The sequence below is a fragment of the Macaca fascicularis genome, chromosome 1 (assembly GCF_037993035.2).
Source record: "Macaca fascicularis isolate 582-1 chromosome 1, T2T-MFA8v1.1".
In the NCBI taxonomy this organism is placed as follows: Eukaryota; Metazoa; Chordata; class Mammalia; order Primates; family Cercopithecidae; genus Macaca; species Macaca fascicularis.
Genome location: NC_088375.1, coordinates 165,728,815 through 165,735,388, shown reverse-complemented (window position 1 = coordinate 165,735,388; position 6,574 = coordinate 165,728,815). Strand labels below are relative to the sequence as shown.

Genomic DNA, 6,574 nt, shown 5'->3' with positions numbered 1-6,574 from the left:
GATTTTAAACTCGGCATCGCCACCAACACTTTACTTTGATTAGAGATTCTGTCAATAGGTTTGATCAATGTTCTGCTTGCCTGGTGGTACCTCCTAAATTCTCATTTGCAGCTGTCACTTTTTAGGGAATTGCAAACTCTCAGATCATTAAAATGGCATGCCATGTGACTCAGATTTGACAGACAATCGCTTACTAAAAATATCTGTCCTGATCAGTGCTGATGTTCTAAAAGGATATTTTCAGCTTCTTGTTCTCTCTGCCTTTCTGTGATGACACTGTGCCCGGTGAGTTAAAAGCAACAGAAGAAAGAGCATTATTAAAGGCAGCAGGTTATTGTAGAACATGGCCTGCCAATGGGGATTTGGGTCGGAAGCAGGAGCTCATGCAGCCCTGTAAAGGTAATATCTCTGCTGATCCTTGTAGCCCATGGACCTGTCACTGCATACTCCCACGCTTCTCAGACAGCCATAACTCTTCTCTCCAAATGGCCTTTAATTAGAACTGCTGTCGCTGTTGCTTGGTTGGGTAGGTTTGATCTTACTTTGTTCAAGGCCATTATAATCTCTTCAGGTTCATGCTTAATTGGTGTGTCAGAGATCAGGGCCTTGCATGATTTCTCAAATTGACAAGTAGTGATGGTTATGGGCTGGGATGGCTAGATACATTGTGAGAAGGTGGTCTCAAGATATCATTACAAGGTTAATCTATGGTGTTCTCAACTCTCCTATTACATATGTCCTGGGTTTTAAACAGGATGGGTAGCAAATGGCAGGGTAGAAATTGGCTTTATAAACTGCCTTCTTTTGTGAATTCTTCTTACATGATCTGCCCACTCCGGGATTTGGAATTTTAACTGTAGTTGTCATTGTGACTTACCCATTCCAGTATCTACCTTTAGCTATTGCTGAAAGAGTTGCTTTACAGACATTCTTGATATTTCTGTTGAGAAATATCTATTTCCAAACTGAATACCATACCAATGAAGACTACCCACTGAATAGAAATACGTTGTTATTGCTCCTTATGTCATATTTTCAAAGATCATTTCTTTACTCTAAATCTAGAAGCCCAAGATTGTGCTGTTTAAATATTTCACCCTCATCATATACATGCTATTTTTGCTGACACTTTGTTCTGCTACTTTGTTGTAAGTGAATGCAGTGAAAATGTAATTGACATTTTTTCCTTCTGCCATGACTGTTCAGTCCTCTAGAATTGCATTGAACAATGAACCCAATCGATAAGTCAGGGCCCAGTGTCTACCCAGATTTCTGAGCTAACTGAGGCAGGGACAGAGAACATGGTTCTCCATTATGGTTAGTACTGGATTGAAGATTTGTTTTTAACTCTCTGATGAGTTAAAGGTAAGGCCTATGGTTCTGTGTAATCTCTTGAGTTATAAAATCCTATTTGCATTTCCTCTCTTCTGGTCAATTTCATATGAGTATATTTTTAAATTGGATTCTTTGCCCAGCACTCCACATGAACTGGAACTCTTCCTGAAATCTCACATCTTCTCGTGGGAACTCTGACCACTGGGTTGCTCCCATATACTTCCTCTCTTAAGGATCTGTATTCCACTCTAAGTTACTCTGTAATCGGTCAGAATCTTTCTGCAGTCTGGAATTTCTCCCCACAATATTCTCTTAGAAAATTAAGTTCTTCTAACTATCTTCTCCCATTGATGAGGGCCCCCAACACTTGGCTTTGTAAAACTGCCGTTTCTCTCACCAGTCTCAGCCTGATTTTTCCAGCCCATGCAATAATCTGGAGGGACTGAGACTACATCTAATCCTAGAATGCTCTGCTCCCCATTGGTGAGTTTTGCTAAGGTTCTAGAACACTTCATACCCAAACCTCCTCTCAGTATAATTCATTACTGATACCACCACCAATGCTATAGGACTGGGGAAAGAGGGAAGGATAATTTAGCTACATTCTGTAAAGACTTCTTAAAATTTTTCTGCAGAGCTATATTAAATCACAATTTCTTTTTCTTTTTGTTTGTTGAAATTTTTAACTTAATTTTAATTTTTATTTCAGTAATACATGTATATTGTTCAAAATGTTAGTTAATGCTTCGAGGCTGACCATGGAAAAGCAGGAGTTTCTTTCTGTAAATATCCTTTCATCTGATTCTCACTGCATGAGGACAATCTTTTTAAGCACATTTCGCTGTTTCTTCTGGTATTTAATACCATATTTCTAAAATTAACTATCTATTGCCGTTTCTTGCTTTTTCCAGTTTTGAGGTTATTTATGCATTTTGAACTCATGGAAGATGAGGCTTAAGGGGTTCTCACTTCCTTCTAGTCACCGTAGTCTCACCCAAGTTTTATTCCACCCCCCTCTGTGTATATTTCTGTCACCATTTAGATTGAACAAAAATGTAGTATGTTTATTATTCTGACTCTCAACTCTGTTCACACCTCAACCTAAGGGGTATACTATGATTATATTTTCTTTCTTCAACTTTTAATTTTTCCTGAAGTGGCTAATTGTTCCTTTTCTTTGTTTGTTCAGTTTCCTTTTTACGTACCATGAATTCATGTCCATACTCTCCAATACAACAATGAAACACCTCTCAATTATGTCAAAGTGGTAGGGTAATCTATTGTCCTATTTCTTTTAATATTAATATCCCCCTGGAGCCCTGTCTTTTTCTTTTCTAATCTGTACTCTGGTTTTACTGCACAGCTGCCACCCTGGGATTTCTTTTCACTTTCCTTCTAGGATTCCTCTAACTTGTACACTGCTTCCTGGATCCTATATCTTCATCTTCTTGGTTTACTCCATTCATTTTGGTAGAACATATCCATGGTAGAGAGATTCTAAGTTACTGCCATTATTCCTACATCCTGATATTCATGCCATTGCATTGGTGGGGATATAGAAACTTGCTTTTATCCAATATAATATGGCAAAGAAGACAGGTTGTCAGTTCCATGATTATATTACATAAGACTGTAATGCATAATGCTCGTCTTACTAGAAGGCTCTCTTTCTTACTGGCTTAAAAAAAAAAAAAAAAGGCTTCCATATTGTGAGGTGTACTGTGAAGAGGGTCACACAGTGAGGTGGTGAGGACAGCCTCTGGCTGACAGTCAGCAAGAAACTGAGGTCCTCAGTTTGACATCCTGCAGGAACTGAATGCTGCCAACAAACATGAGAATGTGGGAGCAAATCCTTCCCAGTCAGACCTTCAGATGAGAACAAAGTCCGAGCTATCATCTTGGCTATAGCCTTGCAGCTAAGTCATGCCCAAGCTTCAGCCCCAAAGAAAGTATTGAATAGTTAAAATATGCAGTTTTAAGTCACTAAGTTTGTGTTAATATTATTACACAGCAATAGAAATGAATATAGATTTCAGAACCTGGAAATGGGGTATTGTTATAATAAATATTAAAAATTGTGGAAAGGACTTTGGAACTCGGCAGTGGATGGAGGCTGGAAGAATTTTGAGAGGAATATGAGAAAAATATTGATAGACTGTTATAAATTTAGATTTTAAGGATTCTGCCAGTGAGGTCTCAGAGCCAGTGAGTAACGCATTATTGGAAACTGGATAAAGGAGCATCCCTTTTATGGAGTGGCAGAAAGCTTAGTGAAATTGTAACCTGTAGTCGTGTGGGAAGGAGAGCATGAAAGTAATAGATTTATTTAACTAAGAAGATTTCCAAACAAAGTGCTGAAGTTTCTTTCAACCTAGTATCTTCATGCCACTTCTGGTAAAATGTGAGAAGAGAGACATACTTTGAGGGAAGACAGTAAACAAAAAGGAAACAGAAATTGATTATTCTGAAAAATTTTAGCCTCTCCGTATGTCAAAAGACACTAAAATTAAGAGATGGCTTCCAAGCACTGTTAGAAAAGTATAGTCTAGACAAAAATTCTGGGGTATGCCTATACAATTTTTTATTAAAACTTCAGATCAAAAGATCATAGTAATGCTCAATCACACAAGGAGCCCTTGAAAGAGACTAAGAGTATGCTTTTTGGAATCTCTCAATCAAACCATATGGCACTTAGAAATATTAAGGGTATTGTCCCTCACCTATCTCAGAAGGAATCCAAAGTGCAGAAGAACTTGAAACAAAATGTGGCTTTTGCCTGATGGAGTGGACCTTAGAGGATTTAAACATTTTTGAAAATGTTATTTTAGCAAAACCACTGCCAGCTTGAACTGAAAGGTAGAGGGACAGTGTCAAAAACAAAGAGGCTATCAAACACTTAAATTACATAGCAAGAGGCAGGCTAATATAACTGCTGAGTAACAAATGCTTGTTATACTTTTCTTGACTTAGAGGGTAGAACTAAAAGTCCAGAACCAGGGAAAATAATTCCTAGATCTTAAAAGCTAATCAAGAAACTCCCAACATTTGTGAAGCTGGCTTTTAGAATTGCTGTGATTCAGTGATTCTTGCATACTATTTGTCCTCCTTTTAAAAATAAAAATGTCTATAGCTGTTATCCTATGCCTGTCCCATCACCATAATTGGAGTGTGTTGGGGGGAAGGTAACTTGTCTGTTTAGTTTTTGCAGATCCATGCATCAAGAGGAACTATACTCAAGGAAACTCATCCATGCCTGAACTTAATTTATATAATGAAATTCTGAACTTTCAATAGATGCTCTAATAGGTTGAGAGTTTTGGAGATCTTGGAAAGGAATGAATGTATTTTGCATGGGGAAGGGACATGAATCACTGAGGGCCAGATGATGGACAATGGCAGACAGACTCTAAAAATGGCCCCATGATCTCCACTCCTGGTATCCACACCTTCTATAATCCCTTCCCCTTATTCAATAAAGTATATAAGAAGGACAGGTTTTCACTTCTGTTATTACATTACATACAATTGTAGTACCTGTCTTGCTGGAAGACTTCTCCATTCCTGGCTTTAAAGAAAAAAGTTACAAATTGTGAACAGCTGCCCCATGAAGAAGCCATGTTACAATGAACTGGGAAAAGCCACTGGCCAACATCCAGCAAGAATCTGAGGCCCTCAGTCTGCATTCCTCAAGAGACTGAATGCTGCTGACAAAAATACAGGAGGAAGTGGATCCATCCCCAATCAAGCCTCTAGATAAGAACCCAGTCTTGGCCAAAACCTTGATGGTAACTTTGGAGAAGACTCAGCTAAGCTGTGCCTGGACTCCTGACTCACTGAAACTATGGGATAACAAATGTGTGTTGTTTTAAGCCAATTAATTTGCAGTAACATTATTATGCAGCAAAAGTTAACAATTTATTATCTCTCAGTACCTTATCCTTGATTGATGTTTGTTCTGTATAAAATTGCACACTTAAAATATGTATATTTTACTCAAATTTTTGAAAAATAATATTGTCTTCTAACCCATATTGTTGCTATTTAGAAATCTGATACATTATAATTTTTGAACCCTTGTATCTGTTCTCTCTCTTTTTTTTCCTATTATAAGCTTCCAGGATTTTTGGTTGATGCCAAATGTTTAAAAAGATAATGTTCATTGATGCAGGTCATTTGGGGTGGCCTCTGCCAATTTAGAAACAGATGTCCATCAGTTCTGAGAAATTTCTTTCTTTAAATGCTAATTTCATCTCTTTTTTTTTTCTAATTTTCTGTTTCTAGATCTCCTATTAACCACCTTCCTCAATCAATCTTTAGATTTTTGTATTTTTTCTCTACTATTTTCCAAAGTTTTAATCTTTTTATTTTCTTGGACCTTTTCTTAACTTTATCTGCCATACTATTTGTGAAATGTCTTATTTCTGTTGTCATGTCTTTAATTTCCAAGTATTCTTTCATTTTTTTTTTTCATTTTATTCTAGGTGTTATGCCTATCACCAGGCAATGAAATAATGACTGGCCCAGTGGGATTTGTACTTGAGCTATGCAAATTAAAAGATGGTCTATCACAGCACTACTCCTCAGAATTATAAAGTCCTCACATGCTTTATTATTTTTGACCTCATTTGATCATAACACACCTTCTTCCAGGTCACCAAGGATAAAATTCCTGGTGACAGTAGACACGGAGTTTGGAGTCCATGAGATCTGGGCTTGGGTCCTGGTTTTGCAACTTAATAGCTATGGCATCTTGGGTAAATTCTTTAAATTCCCTAATGTTCCAGTTTTCTCATCCATAAAATGAGACTAGTGATTTTGGAGGCCAAGGCCGGTGGATCACGAGGTCAGGAGTTTGAGATAAGCCTGGCCAACCTGGTGAAATCCCGTCTCTACTAAAGATACAAAAAAACTAGCAGGGCGTGGTGACTCACACCTGTAATCCAGCTACTTGGGAGGCTGAGGCAGGAGAATCACTTGAACCCAGGAGGCAAAGGTTGCAGTGAGCTGAGATCATGCCTTTGCACTACAGCCTGGGTGACAGAGTGAGACTCCATCTCAAAAAAATAATAATAATAATAAAAAGAAAAAGAAAAATGAAAATGAAAATGAGACCAGTGACTTCAACTGGCTATTGTTAGGTTGAATCAATATAATTCCTATCAAGTTCTTAATATATTGCAGAGTAAGTGAACCATAAATGTGTCTCTGGTTGGTGGTGTTGTAGCCCCTTCAGAGTCAG

The 6,574-nt window shown here is 37.7% G+C and overlaps 1 long non-coding RNA gene across 1 annotated transcript; it reads left to right on the top strand.

Annotated features, from left to right (window-relative positions):
- The first annotated feature begins 267 nt into the window (after positions 1-267).
- LOC135965038 (uncharacterized) lies at positions 268-5,414 on the top strand. Its single transcript, XR_010577881.2, has 2 exons — positions 268-399; positions 4,535-5,414. It is a non-coding gene; the product is annotated as an uncharacterized lncRNA (long non-coding RNA).
- The last annotated feature ends 1,160 nt before the right edge of the window (positions 5,415-6,574 follow it).